The following is a 15,378-nucleotide window of genomic DNA, read 5'->3' as shown; positions in this document are numbered from 1 at the left end:
TAGGATTTCACATCTCCATTATAGTCAACCATCTACTTATTTTTCAACTATTGTTTCAAGAGTTTTGAAGGTTTGATGGGCTTAGACCATAGGTATGAATAATTAAATCCAAATGTGTGGCTATTCAAAGGGGTGGAGGTCAAACCATTCATATGAAACTTACTAAATAATGAAAACTAATTATCGTGAATGCCTAATCAAACTATCATATTCCCTTATTGTGTAAATTAATAGCATATCACTATTTAAATATCAACATCTACCTTATAGCATACATCCATCTTAGATGATTCATTATACCATCACCTAGAAAATAAACTTGTGAAATCCTCCATTATTCTAACATTTGGTCATGTTTATATCTTTGTAGTTTATATTATTAGCCAATATGTTTTATAAGTGGACTTGTGAGTCCAAAAAGAAAATCCTCGAGGTTTTCAAAAATGTCAAAAATCATGTCAATCCTCTACATATACCAATCCTACCTTGCACCTCCTAGATTGCTAGCATCCCCTATGTGGAAGGCCTCTTCTACAAGATCTCTAAGATATTTCTTTCTAAACAAGGCATATCTTGTGCCTCTCAAACCAATCGTCACCACTCATTGAATCAACCACATTGTTAAAGATCATTTACCTTATCTTTTCCACTCAGAGAGTTTACAAAATTGATTATTCTTGTAGCACCCCTTATATTGGAGAAATAAGGTGGTTCATTAGCACCATGATAAATGAGAAAAATGTTTATATCAGATTACAAACTAGATCTCCAAGTCCACCGTAGATGAACACTCACACCAATTTAAATGCCACATTTGTCTAGAAAATGCCCTAATCATTTACAAGGAATACACCTATTCTTTAAGTACAAATCAAGAGGCCATTACCCTCAAAAACCATAATTCCAATCTTAATTGATATAAAGAATGTCACACAAGCCATTCTTGAAAACCCCTCTTGAGTTCCATCTTTATTAACCATCCCTCCTAATATTCTCTCTTTCTTCCACTCCCTTCCCTATTTCTCTTAGCATTTAATCCTTGTTTGCTCTTCATCTCATTTCCAAATTTCCTTATTTTCTTGGTCTTTGTTGTTAGAATGTGAGGTTAATGCTATCCAATGTTATTTTCATTAATGATTTTCATTGATATCAACATATCCATCTTTCAGCCTATGGGCATATTGGTTGGTACGTACTGATAGTCTATGAATCAGTTGGTGCATCTATCAATTGGATTTGGTGTTTAATCTACTTCATGGTAGATTGTGTTTTTTTTGTTCAATCTTATCTAGGTGTGCATATAATTTTAGTCATGCAACTATGTGATTGTAACATGTTGAATATATCTATTAGAACCAAGTTCTTTAGAGGAAGTGTTGTGTGTTGGCCCGAAGTGTGACATGTTTTATTAGTGGGTGTGGTCTTCATTTCATTCCTTTCCACCATAGGAATGTTTTAGTGTGTCCTAACTCAAATGGTTTAGTTTACTTGGTAGATCTCATCATTGTGTATAAGTAGGGTGATAAGTTTAGTTTTTTGTGTCTGAATAAGTATATTACATGTACATGTCTTATGTGGATTAAATATGAAGTGACTACAAATAAATGTGAAGGAAATCTATATCTATACAAAGTAGTATATTGATCTTAGAGGTGGATTATATCTCTTTACATATCTTTAGACAATAAGCCCCTATCTATTGGCAATGAGCCTTCTTACAGTGAGCATTTCTAACAGCAATCCTTTTGCCCAAATCACCTTTTCAATACCACCTAACAGGTGTTTTTATATTTTTCATGAGAATTATCTACTTTGTGTTTTTTCCTAGTTTGGGTTTCCCACATAAAATCTATCATTCTCTATTTATTATGGATGCTTGATGTGCTAAATTGATAAATCCTAAGTTATCATTGTAATTGTTTAAGTCTTAACCAAGAGAGATTTTTTTGTTGTAAATTTGTGCAGAAGCAATTGATTAATCAAACCCACCCACCCCCCCTCCCCCCCCGGCAAATTATTCAATATGTTGAACAATTAGTATATAAACTTGATTCCTTGATGAAGAGATTAACTATTTGAGGCATATCTAATGGCACACAAATTAACTATTCCTTATTTTGATGGATCAAACTACAATTCACAGAGAGCTTAGATGAAAGAATACCTGGTATGAGTTGGTTGAAGACCTAGAAGCATGTAGAAATAAAGTATGTACTCCCTCAAAATGGAACTACTACTTGGGATGGAATTGAGGAATATGTGGAGGATAAAAAGGTAAGGTATGATATTACTAGCTATGTATCAAAGATAGAATTGGCTAAAGTTATTTCTTTGAATATTGCTTATGAAATTTGAGAAAAGTTAAAAAAGATCTATAAAGAAAATATTATGGTTAATTTATCTAAGAAGTGACAACTAAGAGACACAATGAGAATTTGAGAATGGAAGATGGAGAAGATATCAAAATCTATTTCTAGAGAGTTGAGAATGTAGTTAATGAATTCAAGAACCAAGGAGGCACTATTATCGATGAAGATTTCATGGAAAAGATCTTGATGACATCACCAAGTAATTATAGTGACAATATCTCAATAATTGATGAGGTGTATCATCTAAATAAGTTTACCAAAGATCAATTATTTTTTACCTTGATAGCATTTAAGCTAAGGAAGTTTAGAAGATATAAGAATAGATCTGAGGCAACACTAAAAGTTACAAAATCATAAGATAAACTTGATGGTAGTGATGAAATAGAGATTGAGGAAAACTTTGCAAGAAGACTAAAGAAAGGTACCAGAAAATATAAAGGTGTGCTAACCTTGAAATACTTTAGATGTGGTAAGATTGGTTATTTGGTTACTAGATTTATAGAGAAAGGGACAAAACTTCAAAAAGTTTCATTAAAAATGTTTACTATGTGAATGAACATGCTGCTATCACAGGTGATGAGTTTGAAATAAAGATTGCTTACTTTATGTAGAAAATGATATGAAATATTAAATTGATATCAGTGACATTTTTGTTGAAGCTGATGATGATGTTGAGACTACATTGTATGTCAAAAGGAACAAAAATGAATGGCCAGTTAGTAAGTTATGTTTAGTTATCCTACAGTCCCCTCAACCACTTTAGTACAAATTCAACTTCATAAACATCAATAACAAACACTCGATATACACATTAAACTTATCAAATAACTCTTTCAAATTATTTACTTCAAATTGTTAGCTTATTATTCTTTGCATAATTGACTATCAGTGTTATAACCTTGTGTTGAGATCTGAATGAAAAGATCATTGTTGATAGAGATCATTGAAAGAGGGAGATTGTTGAAGAAGACTATGTGTTTCAATCATTGTTTTGTCACTGATGTCAAACCTGCTATTTTCTAGTAAGACAATTGCTTATAAGATTCAAGTACTATCACTTAGTTGATTGATGAAGAGGATTTGATCAATAAGAGGTAACAATAGCACATAGAGGAAAGGTTGAGTTATGATTATGTAATGAAGTACAAGGATCAGTTAAGATAGTGATGATATGATGCATTGATAATCTACTTAAGGTTACAAAGGTTGGTTACACTTAGAAAGTTTAGAAGAACAAGTTACACAAAGTTTGTCTGCCAAGCTTGACTGAGTGGATAGTAGGTGTCAAAAAAAGTTAGTGCAAGCCAAGTAGAAAATTAGTTGGAGTTGAGTAAAAGTTCATTCTAGTGTATGCCGAGCAAAACAGTTGATGTCGAGTAAAGTTTAGTTGATGTCGAGCATCAATAAACTTTAGTAGGTGTCGAGTAATTTCATAGTGGATGTCGAGCAACGTAGTATGTGTCAAGCATCAGAAGGTTGATAATGTCAAGCTTCTGCATTATTTAAAAGATGGAAGATTCAATGAATCTGAGCTAACAAGTTTGTTTTCTTGGATTTTGTGAACCAAGAGGAAGATAACGTTGATGAGCTTGTGGCACAGAATTTGAGGTAAACCATTTTTAGGTGAATTTAAATGAATTCTAGGAGAAGTTTCTAGAAGAGATATAAGATATGGGGTAGATACATTGTATCCTACCTAATCCATCTGAAACCTAAATTGGACGACGGAAAATGAGTCGAAAAATATCTTAATTTCCTATTTATAGGAATGTTTGGTCATAAAGTAAAGGTATCATGTTCGAGAACCTAAGGGAGACAAGGAGTCAAGGGTTTTGCTTCATCAAGTGACCCAAGAGAAGAGTCTACAATGGCATGCTAAGAAAGAAGGCTTAAGAATATGAATGCTTGAAGGGTGAACAAGCTATCAGAACTGCAAAGTATGAAGGTCAAGTAGAATTGAGGACTGAATAAAGATCTATAATCTACAAGAGAAGTTGTAAGTTGTATTAGATCAAAGCTCTACTATTACTCTCCAACAATTGTATCAGTCTAGGGTAAATCCTTTGGATTAAGGTTGACCTAATAGTCATTTGTAAATCCTTTAACCAGGTGGCATTCCAATTGAATGGCATAAAGTCCTCTAACAAGGCTCACTCCTAACATGGTGATTGAAATCCTTTAATAGGGTCACATTTAACAATGTCTATTGTAACCTTTAATGGGGTTGGCCTTTCACAGGGCATCACTTTAGAAGAGTGAAAAGAATAGCATGTTACTGGTGGTTTTTCCCAAATTGGATTTCCACATAAATCATTGTGTCAAGTGTATTGATGAATCTGTTATGCTTCATGCTTTACATTTCTGCAAGTTGATTTGATAGTAACCTACAAGTTTTAGTGATTGCATAATCTTATGGATGCATGCATGAATATGAATGTTTTATGGGTTCACTAAGCTGTGAAAAGTTTCATTTATACATATGGACCTTGGATAACTGATTCACCCCCCCCCCCCCCACTCTTAGTTATTCTAAAAGTATTCTAACAATTGGTATTAGAGCCATCTACTTAAGAGAACTAGTTTGAAAGTACTAACAACACAAAAATTGAGATGTCTAAAAGAGAAGCACCCATGCTTAATAGAGATAAGTTTCTTGCATGGAAAAGTTTGATGAAGCTACACCTTGGAGGACTTGGAGATTATGCACAATCTACCATTTCTACAGAACATGTTGATCTTGTTGGTGCCCCATCTATTGAAGATATGAGGAAGAAGAAGGAACACAACCAAACAATGTTGGAGATTGCATCTGCCCTAAGCTATGCCGAATTTGATGATATCAAACATCTTAACAGTGCAAAGAAAATGTGGGATGCCCTAACTATCATCTGTGGAGGAGACGCCAATGTTCTTAGAGCCAAAGCTAAAAGCCTCAGAGTTAAGTTTGATGAAAGGAGAATGGAAGAAGGTGAGAATATTGCTCAATATGTTGAAAGGATAAAATAAGTGGTTAATGCAATAAGAGGAGCAAATAGAAAACTAGATGATGAAACTATTTTAAGCAAAGCTTTGAGAACACTACTACCTATATATGCTATTAGAGTTTCTGCAATTCAACAACTAAGATGTATTTTAGGTAATAATTTATCACTTGAAGGTTTGGTAGGTAGACTCACTACTTTTGAGCTATCTAACTTTGATAATTACAAACCTAAAAAGATTGAATAAGCTTTCAAAGCTAAGGTGTCATTAAAGGAATTTGATGAGAAAAAGAAGAAAAAGAAGTATGTGTCTAGTGATAGTGATACAGATGAAGAGGATGTTGAACAACTTGAAGCACTATTGGCAAGAAGATTTCACAAAGGTAAAGGCAAGTTCAAAAGTTCAAAGGTAAGTTAACCATCATTCATTTCAATTGCAATGAGGTTGGTCATATTGCTACTAGATGTCTAGAGAAGAAAAACTATAGAGATGGTGACAAATACAAGAGTAGAAGAGATGAAGATAGCAAGGATTACAAAGACAAAGTCAAGAAGTCTTGCTACGTTGTTGAAGAGAATAATTCTGATGAACATGATGATGAGGTGGTATATGTTGCAAGAAAGGACGAATCTGATGAAGATGATGCAATTGCACTTGTGACTTGTGTGAACAAGAATTATAGATGGATCATTGACAGCGACTGCTCACATCACAAGACTGGAGACAAAAGTAAGTTCATTACCTTGAATTTTTATGATGGAAATAGTGTAAGATTTGGTAATGATGCACCATGTTTGATAAAAGGAAAAGGTTCTATCAAACTCATACATAAGATTTCATGTGACAATGCTTACCATGTTGAAGGACTAAACTATAATTTGTTGAGTGTGTCATAATTGAACAATCTAGGATGTAAGGTTGAATTTGAAAACAAGATTGTTAAGATATATGACACAAATGGGAAGCTGATTGGAAAAGGTGATCAAACTAAAAGTAATTTATTCTATCTTGATATAGAGGATGTTACTTGTCTTCTTGTAAAATTTGATGATGTATGGCTATGGAAGAAGAGGTTATGTCATGTTAACTTTGATAACTTGGTTAGTATTAGCAACATGAAGAAAGTTAGAGGTTTGCCTAAGTTAAAGAAGCATGATAATTTAATGTGCAAACAATGTCAGTTAGGCAAAATGACAAAGTCAAGTTTTAAGAGTAAAACTTATACCTCTAAAGGAATACTAGAGATTGTTCATACTGACTTATGTGGACCAAATGATGTGAAAACCTACAAGGGAGATAAGTACATAATGTTATTTGTTGATGACTATTCTAGGATGATGACAATTATGTTTTTGAAATAGAAATCTGATTCTTTTCAAATGTTTAAGTGGTGCTTGGCAAGAGTTGAAAAGGAAACGGGTAAAAGTCCAAAATGTTTGAGATCTAACAAAGGAGGATAATTCACATCAAATGAATTTGAGATGTTCTATAATAACAAAGGAATCAAAAGACAGACATCTGCCCCTAGAACCCCTCCACAAAATGGAATAGTTGAGAGGAGGAACAAATCTATGATTGACTATGCTAGAACACTCATGATGGAGAAGAATGTTGCTCTAAAATACTAGAGAGAAGCTATAAGCATAGCTGTCTATACCTTGAACTGTGTGCAAATCAAGAAAGGTACTCATTCAACACCTTTTGAGCTATGGTATGGATACTCATCCGATGTAAAATACTTTAAGGTATTTGGAGGGTAAGTGTTACATTCTTAAAGATGTTAGGAATGGTAAGCTTGATGCAAAAAGTGAAGAAGGTGTATTCCTATGATATTCCACGAGAAGTAAAGCTTACAAATGTTTGAATACTAACACTAACAAAATTGTGGAAAGTGCAAATTTGAACTTTGATGAATATACAGAAGTAAATGAGATTGAACCTATGAAAAAGCCAGAAGAATACAAATCATTTGTATACTTCTATAAATGAATGCACCTATTGAAGAAGATGTTGCATATCAAGTTTCAAATCAACAGCAAGTTACAGTGACTGTCGAGTCTCACCCTATGAATGTAGAGTTGCATTCAGGAACTAAGTTGCATTTAGATGTCGACTTACAGAATGAAGTGGATGCACATTTTGATTTTGAGATTAGTACACATGAAAGAGATGCTGAGATACCTAACAAAGATATACACAATGATTCTAAGGTTGAAAGACAAAATGAAGAAACAAGAGCTCAACCAAGATTGTCTAAGTATGTCAAAAGACATCATCCTGCTGCTCAAATTATTGGAGATAAAGATGCTAGAACAATGACAAGAAACAGATTGAAAAGTGAAACATGTTTGCTGAGCTTGAAGGAACCCAAAATAGTAAAAGATGCACTAGAAGATGTTGACTGGTACAAAGCCATGGAAGAAGAGATTGAACAAATAGAGAAGAACAAAACATGGAGTCTAGTTCCTAGACCAGAAGACAAAAATGTGATTTCTACCAAGTGGGTATTCAGAAACAAGCTAGATGAAAATGGTGAAGTTACAAGAAACAAAGCAAGATTAGTTTGCAAAGGATATGCACAAGAAGAAGGAATTGACTATGGAGAGACATTTTCCCCTATTGCTAGATTAGAAGGAGTAAGAACTCTACTTACTTATGTTGCATACAAAGGTTTCAAAGTTTATTAGATGGATGATAAATCTACATTTCTTAATGACATATTAGAGGAAGAAGTTTACATAGAATGGCTAGAAGGTTTTGTTGATGTTAACAATAAGAACATGGTATGTAGACTACACAGAGCTCTATATGGTTTGAAACAAGCACCAAGAGCATGGTATGAGAGACTTCATAATTATCTTGTGAAGATTGGATTTGAAAGGACTGATGATAACAACAATTTATACATAAAGATAGAAAAAGGCAAATGTATTTTGTTATCTAAAATATTTGTTGACGATATCATATTTGGAGGTCAAGATGCTTTATGTAAAGATTTTGCAAATCAAATGAAGCAAGAATTTGAAATGTCTATGTTTGGAGAGATCAATTTTTTTGTGGGTTTGTAAGTATATCAAATGAAATATGGTAGATACATCACTCAGGAAAAGTATATCAAAGAAATATTGAAAACTTTTGGATTAGAGGATTCCAAACCAGTAAGTACACCTATAGTGATAAGACACAGATTATCAAAAAATGATGATTCTACTGAGGTGAACCAAACAATGTACAGGTCTATGATTGGCATATTGCAATATGTAGTACATAGCAAACTTGATATTGCATTATTTGTAGGGATAGTTGCAAGATTCTCTGCTAATCCCAGGGAGAATCATTTAATGGCTGTGAAGAGAATAATGAGATATTTGAAAGGAACAAAAGAGTTTGGTCTATACTACAAGAAGAATGAAATATGTAAATTGAGAGCCTACGCTAATGTTGATTGGGCTGGAAACATTGATGATAGAAAGAGCACCAGTGGAGGAGCATTTTTCTTAGGCAAGAGACTAGTTACATGGACTAGTAAGAAAAAAAAGTTGTACTTCACAATCTATTGCTAGAGCTGAATATGTTGTTACTGCTGTAAATTGCACAAACGTTATATGGATCAAACAACTACTCAAAGGAATGAAGGAAGAAATCACAAAACTAGTAATACTTTATTGTGATAATACAAGTGTTATCAATATATCAAAGAATCCAATGATGCATATAAAGACAAAGCACATTGCAATCAAGTATCATTACTTGAGAGAATTAGTTCAAGACAAAGAGGTGAAGATGGAATATATTAACATAAAGGATCAAATTGATTATATCTTCACAAAACCATTACCTAAGGATGCTCATGAATATCTAAGAGGTAAATTAGGGGTGATATCCCTATCAGAGGCTATCTAAGTAACAAGAGAAGTGCCCTGCATCAAACAAGATAATATTCATATGTTACACATTGATGCAAAGGATCTTACTTTAGGAGCTTCCTAAAGTAATCGTAGAACTAAAACTTCAAATTAGTCACAAGCAAGGTGACAAAAGGAGAAATTGAAAAAACTGCAAAAGCCTATATCTGCATGTTCAAGATGACAAGTTTTTGGCATATATCTTTGGCATTGTTGTTAAAGAGGGAGATATTCTACTGATCAAAGAGCTAGAACGTATAGGGAGATATTCTAATGATCAAAGAGATAGATCAAGCTAGTATCAATATGATTAATGAGAAAGAAAGATATATCAGAGATATCAAGAGATTGTTGAAAGAGAGAGAAATCCTAATGTAACTAGTCAAAGGGAGTTATAAGAAAGAGTGAATTTTGTAACCTAATCAGAAGATGCAAGTTGTTGATAGAGAGAGAGATATCAATACAAGTTTTCTTTTTGGTATTGTCTTACTATTTTAACCAAGTCAGTTTGGTTGAACAAAGTTGTTTACCATTTTGTTGACTTGGTTGATTAGTTTGGCTTGCCATCAATCCCAAAGAGGGAGATTGTTGAGATCTGATTGAAAAGATTATTGTCGAGAGAGATCATTGAAAGAGGGAGATTGTTGAAGAAGACTATGTGTTTCAATCATTGTTTTGTCACTGATGTCAAACCTGCTATTTTCTAGTAAGACAATTGCTTATAAGATTCATGTACTATCACTTAGTTGATTGATGAAGAGGATTTGATCAATAAGTGGTAACAATAACACTTAAAGGAAAGGTTGAGTTATGATTATGTAATGAAGTACAAGGATCAGTTAATACAGTGATGACATGATGCATTGATAATCTACTTAAGGTTACAAAGGTTGGTTACACTTAGATAGTTTAGAATAACAAGTTATACAAAGTTTGTCTACCAAGCTTGACTGACTAGATAGTAGGTGTCGAGCAAAGTTAGTGCAAGTTGAGTAGAAAATTAGTTAGAGCCGAGTAGAAGTTCATTCTAGTGTATGCCAAGCAAAACAATTGATGCTAAGTGTAATACCCCAAAATTGGCTCATCCCCATGATCACCAATTCTGGTCTATTTTGACCAATTATAAGATCTATTCTAATAGGCAATTCTCATTCTGCTACTCGCTACTTGACTTAATTGTTAGATGCAGAAAACCCTAATCTACATTCATCATACTCAATATTTAATCCCTATAGTACGCACTCATATTAGCCACATTAAACCTATTTGATTTCAATTTAATTTAATCTAAAGTATTCATACTTTATTAAATTAAATTATCTCCTAAGGTTAATGTACTATGGGATTAGATTTATTTAATTTAATAAATACACCTATCTCAATTAATTAAAAGGAATTATTTAATTAAATGGGGAAGGTATTTCTAATTAATTAAACAAAATTATTTAATTAAATGGAGAAGCTACTTCTAATTAATCAAGCAAAGTTATTTAATTAAATAGGAAGTTATTCCTAATTAATTAAATAAAGTTATTTGACTAAACAAAAAATGTCTCTAATTAATTAAATCAAATTATTTAATTAAATAGAAAATATATTTATGAGAGCATATCTCATTTTATTAAATTAAATATCTCTCCTAATTTTCTCTTCAGTTCAAAAATGGAAATTCCTAGTTCACTGCTGATCAAATTAGAAGTGACCCAGATCACTTACTCTCACACTATAGTTTATTTGAGCTGACTGAATCTTACACTCAGATCTGAGCCAATTAACTCCCTCTAATTTGGGAATCTTCCACCTTAACTGAACCTCATCTTCAATCTTGACCGTTGATTGAAATCAATCTCATCCGTTGGAGTATTTCAGGAAAATCTATTTAAGAGACCCTCATTTCTTCATTTTGGAGGATGAATTAAATTGCTATCAAAGTGCTGTTGAAATTCATACTCACATTTGCTCACATTTTGCATACACTTGCATCCTTAGTTTAATTTCATTTAGCTTAACTATGCATATGTTAATCTAGTTTGCTTTATTTTGTTCTTGGATTACATTGCATATCTCATTTAAAATAATTTCCACATTTATCTAGACTAGCTACATTCATCAAATCCTTCGTTCTTAGAGGGTTTGGTTGCCTGCACCTTGATTCTAAGGATATTAACAGGAAAAATCCTTTTAGATAGAAGGAAACAGGTCGTCTTGCAGGATTTCTCTCAGATGAACAATCTCATGTTCATTCCAGGATGAATCCACACATAATGACCATGTTGAAATGTGTGTTAGTATAGGCCAAAATTCATGCATACATTTCTAGCACCCACCATGGGCCCAAGAAAATCAATTTCTCAGGCCTTCTCTACACTTTTTTTTATTAGTTTTCAAGCTCTCTGTCAATACAGTTTCATACAGATTCATGAATCTTCGTGCGAGATAATCCATTTTAGCGCCAAGATTTTGAATCTTCGCACGAAGATTCTTTTTGGTTCGCGCCAAAAAGTGCCCTGGCTCGTGAACCTTCACCTTATTTCTTCGCGCGAGCTGTAAAAAGATTTCGCACGGCTCTGCTAGAGATCTCGCATGAGATCTTGTAACAATAGCCTATGTTTCAAGCATTTTTTACTTTGCAATTTACTCAATTTTGTTAACGTACTTTTTTTGGAATCTGTGTTGCTCTGTTTCTCTAATTTTTTGCAGCTTAACTGTTGTTTGCAGGATGATTTGTCAAAGATTCCTTATACAACCTACTCAAACATGAACTAACAGTTTGCTTGTAGAACGATTACCAAAGATACGTTTGACAAAGACTATTTTTAAAACCCACAAAATAGCATGTCTTATTTATTGCTTTCAAAACATAGATTCATTAAGGGATTGTGAACTTCCTAGGGTGCAAGACAGAAGAATAGGGGATTATGCTCTTCACCACTTGGAGGTCATGATCAAGGGTGAATCAGAAACCTAGACACTTCTGAAAGACAACATTTTGAAGAAGGCAAGCAACTTAGTGGTTCTCTAGTACAGGTCCTTTTCTATGAAGAGATGATGATTTTCTTTTAGGGAATCAAAATTTTGAGAAAGGACAAGTCTGGATTGATTAAGCTAAGTCGATAAATCAACTTGTTTTGCGTGTTTGGGTGAGAAAGTAAGGTAGAGGACTATGCTCTTTCCCCTTGGGGGAAATCAGAAACTTTGACCCTTGCGATCAAACCACCAGTCTAAGTCAATCCTTTAGAGGGCCTGCCGGAGTGATCCAACCTCCGGGAACAACCCAAGTGAGCACACTCCTTTCACTAGAGATTCCAACTCACTATAATCAAGATGCTTTGTAGAGTGAAAGACTTCAAAGCCGAATTAATTTCTTCCCCTTGATTCTCGATATCGCATATCAAAGGGAAGCTTTGTTTGTGCATTGGTCGGCATCAACCCCTTGCTTGCTAAGCAAGTAGTGTACACTTTCAGATGCTGGTGTGGGTTGCTGGCCTCAACTCCACTTGCAGAGCCACCAAGGATTAATTCGAATAGAAGCCAAGTAAAAACCTCTTAGTTAGAAGCTACCCGATTCACCTCCGAAAGGAAGCATAATATTTGTGCAAGGAGGGGGAAGAATCTCTCTTGTAGAACTCACCATAGGCATGCTACTGGAAGTTTGAAGGTGGTATACGTGCTCGTCCCCTGCCACAAGGGCACTCATTTAGCATATACTATTAAGTCCTTTGAATATACCAAAAATAAGGGTGCCCTCTAGGGGTGACACGGTTGTGTGAGGTACACGCATACACATAAGATGTGGGACAAAGGTTTTGCCTTCTCTACCAATTTTTGTTTTTAGGGATAAAAGCGTGTTTGTTCTTGAGTCATAAACAAGTCCAAAACTATCTACAACAAACAAAGGTCAAGACTCCCCTATCTTGTCGAGTTGCTTTGCCCTCGGCAGGACTGTTTTCGACTACTGCTTGCTTCCCACTGTCTTGTTCAAACACATTGCCTTGATTGAATCCTGAAACATTGTCCAAATGTCTTACTAAGTTAACCTTGCTATCTATCTAATCAAATTTGTCTAATAAATCTATCCAATCTATCCGAACAGTTTGAAAATCTCTTCAAAATCCAACATTGTTGGTAATCTTGTCCTAATTTTTGCGCAGACTTGTACTTTTTCACGTGAGAATTCATCTTTTCGCATGAGCCCTTTTAGGTCTTTGTACGAGATCTTGCCTATACCTGCACGAAATCTTGCCTCTATGTTAGCTATCCTACCATTTCTTCACGTGAGATAGAAAAAGTCCTTGCGTGAAATTAAACTACTGTCATGAGTCTTTGTGCGATCTTGTGAACTTCCTCGCACGGCTTATAGAGAATCTTCGCACAAAATCCTGCTCTAAAACTGTCAAATTAGTTAGTTTGACCAATCTGTAATCTTCGTCCAATCAGTTTCCTACACTAAGTTGTCCTTTTCTATCTGTACACAGTCCTGAATAGTGGCATTTAGCTGAACCAAAGATTTATGATCCGCATTTTGACTAGTTTTATCTTTTACTTCTCTGGATTCTTGTTTCTTAATGATTTTCATACTCCATGTTATGAAAGTCATAACCTTTAGCTATTCTAGCCTTCAAATCAAACTACTCGTGCCTCAATATATGGCATTCTTGTCTTGCCCTATTGAGACTCAGTCTTAGTGCAGTCCTTGTCCAGGTTCTTGCTTCTTGTCCTTGTCTATGACTATCGCAACTAGGAGCGGCGACATACTTTATTCTCTTAGACTTAGACAAGGTTGTGTTAGGGGTTGTAATTACGATAGAGGTCGCTTACCTTTCACTACATAATCTGTAACTAGTTTGGCTAGTGAGGCATCTTCACAATCTCCCTCACCTGCCAGGTCACCTCGAATTCAACAAACATTTTCCATAAACTTGCAACAAATTAGGAATCCTTTGTACCAAGAGGACATTGAGACAGGTAGAGGTCTTGTATCACCAAACATGATGTCTGACTCGTTTTTCAAAGGACCTTTTGAAACACAACACACTGAAACTGAACATGTTCCTACAATGACTAATCATGGACCTGAACATGGTAGTTATAGTCGACATCAAGAACCACCCAGGAATGACAAAGAGAAAGAGAAAGACCACGACACTAATGAGGAACAGGAAGAGGTGGAAATACCCCCTAAACACATAGCAAAATGTTGAAGAGACAAATACTTTCAAAAGGTCATGGGAATCCTACTCAACGAAGAAAAAGAAAAGTACTTTCTCAAACTTTCCCAAGAGGGAGCTAAGCTGCCCTCTCATTTCAATGTGGAAACCATTATCATGCCTAAAGAAGAAACCAAGACTTCTAAACTCCAAAAACAATTGAAAATTATGCAAGACCAACTGGCTTAGATGATGCATGAGAAGGAGAAATCCACGAAAACATACACATTAGATGCTCTTTGTCTATTTTCATTTGACAAAAGCATAAACATGTCGCCTTTCCCATGAGGCATAGAGCTACCCAAGTATGACAAGTACTTTGGTACTCCTGATCCCAAGATCACTTGCAAGAATTTGGTGCTTTTTCTATGGAGTTTATACATGATCAAACACACCTCATGCATTTATTCCCTAGAAGCTTAGGTGGTCAAGATTTGGAGTGGTTCTCACATTTACCTCCTCCTATCAAGATGTTTGACAAAATTGCCAATCTATTTGTTCAGCAGTATTCTCATAACATACAACACCCTGTCAATATTCGAGATCTATGCAACCTTCAATAGAAAGTTGGAGAACTTTTTCTCACATTCCTCTAATGATGGAGACAACTATACACTAAGTATTCTCACAAAATTCTAGAAATAGAGAAGCTTGACATTTTCATTGATAACCTCCTACTTGATTTCGGATATAGAGTCCAACTTCAAGGTCCATGTACCTTTGAAGACATGATCACATAGGCTATCCACATCAAGGAATTTATGGTCAAGAAAGGTGAACTTACTCTTTAGAGGGACATAAAACAAGGTTCCACTTCCAATAGGGATAAAACCAAACATGTCAACAAGAACCGAGAAATTGTACATGATGGAGTTGTTGATAATGTCACACCCAAACCTGCTAAAGCGACATTTA

The sequence above is a fragment of the Cupressus sempervirens genome, chromosome 6, assembly GCF_028749045.1.
Source record: "Cupressus sempervirens isolate cs-2001-9-10 chromosome 6, ASM2874904v1, whole genome shotgun sequence".
Taxonomy (NCBI): domain Eukaryota; kingdom Viridiplantae; phylum Streptophyta; class Pinopsida; order Cupressales; family Cupressaceae; genus Cupressus; species Cupressus sempervirens.
Note: the sequence above shows the minus strand (reverse complement) of the source record.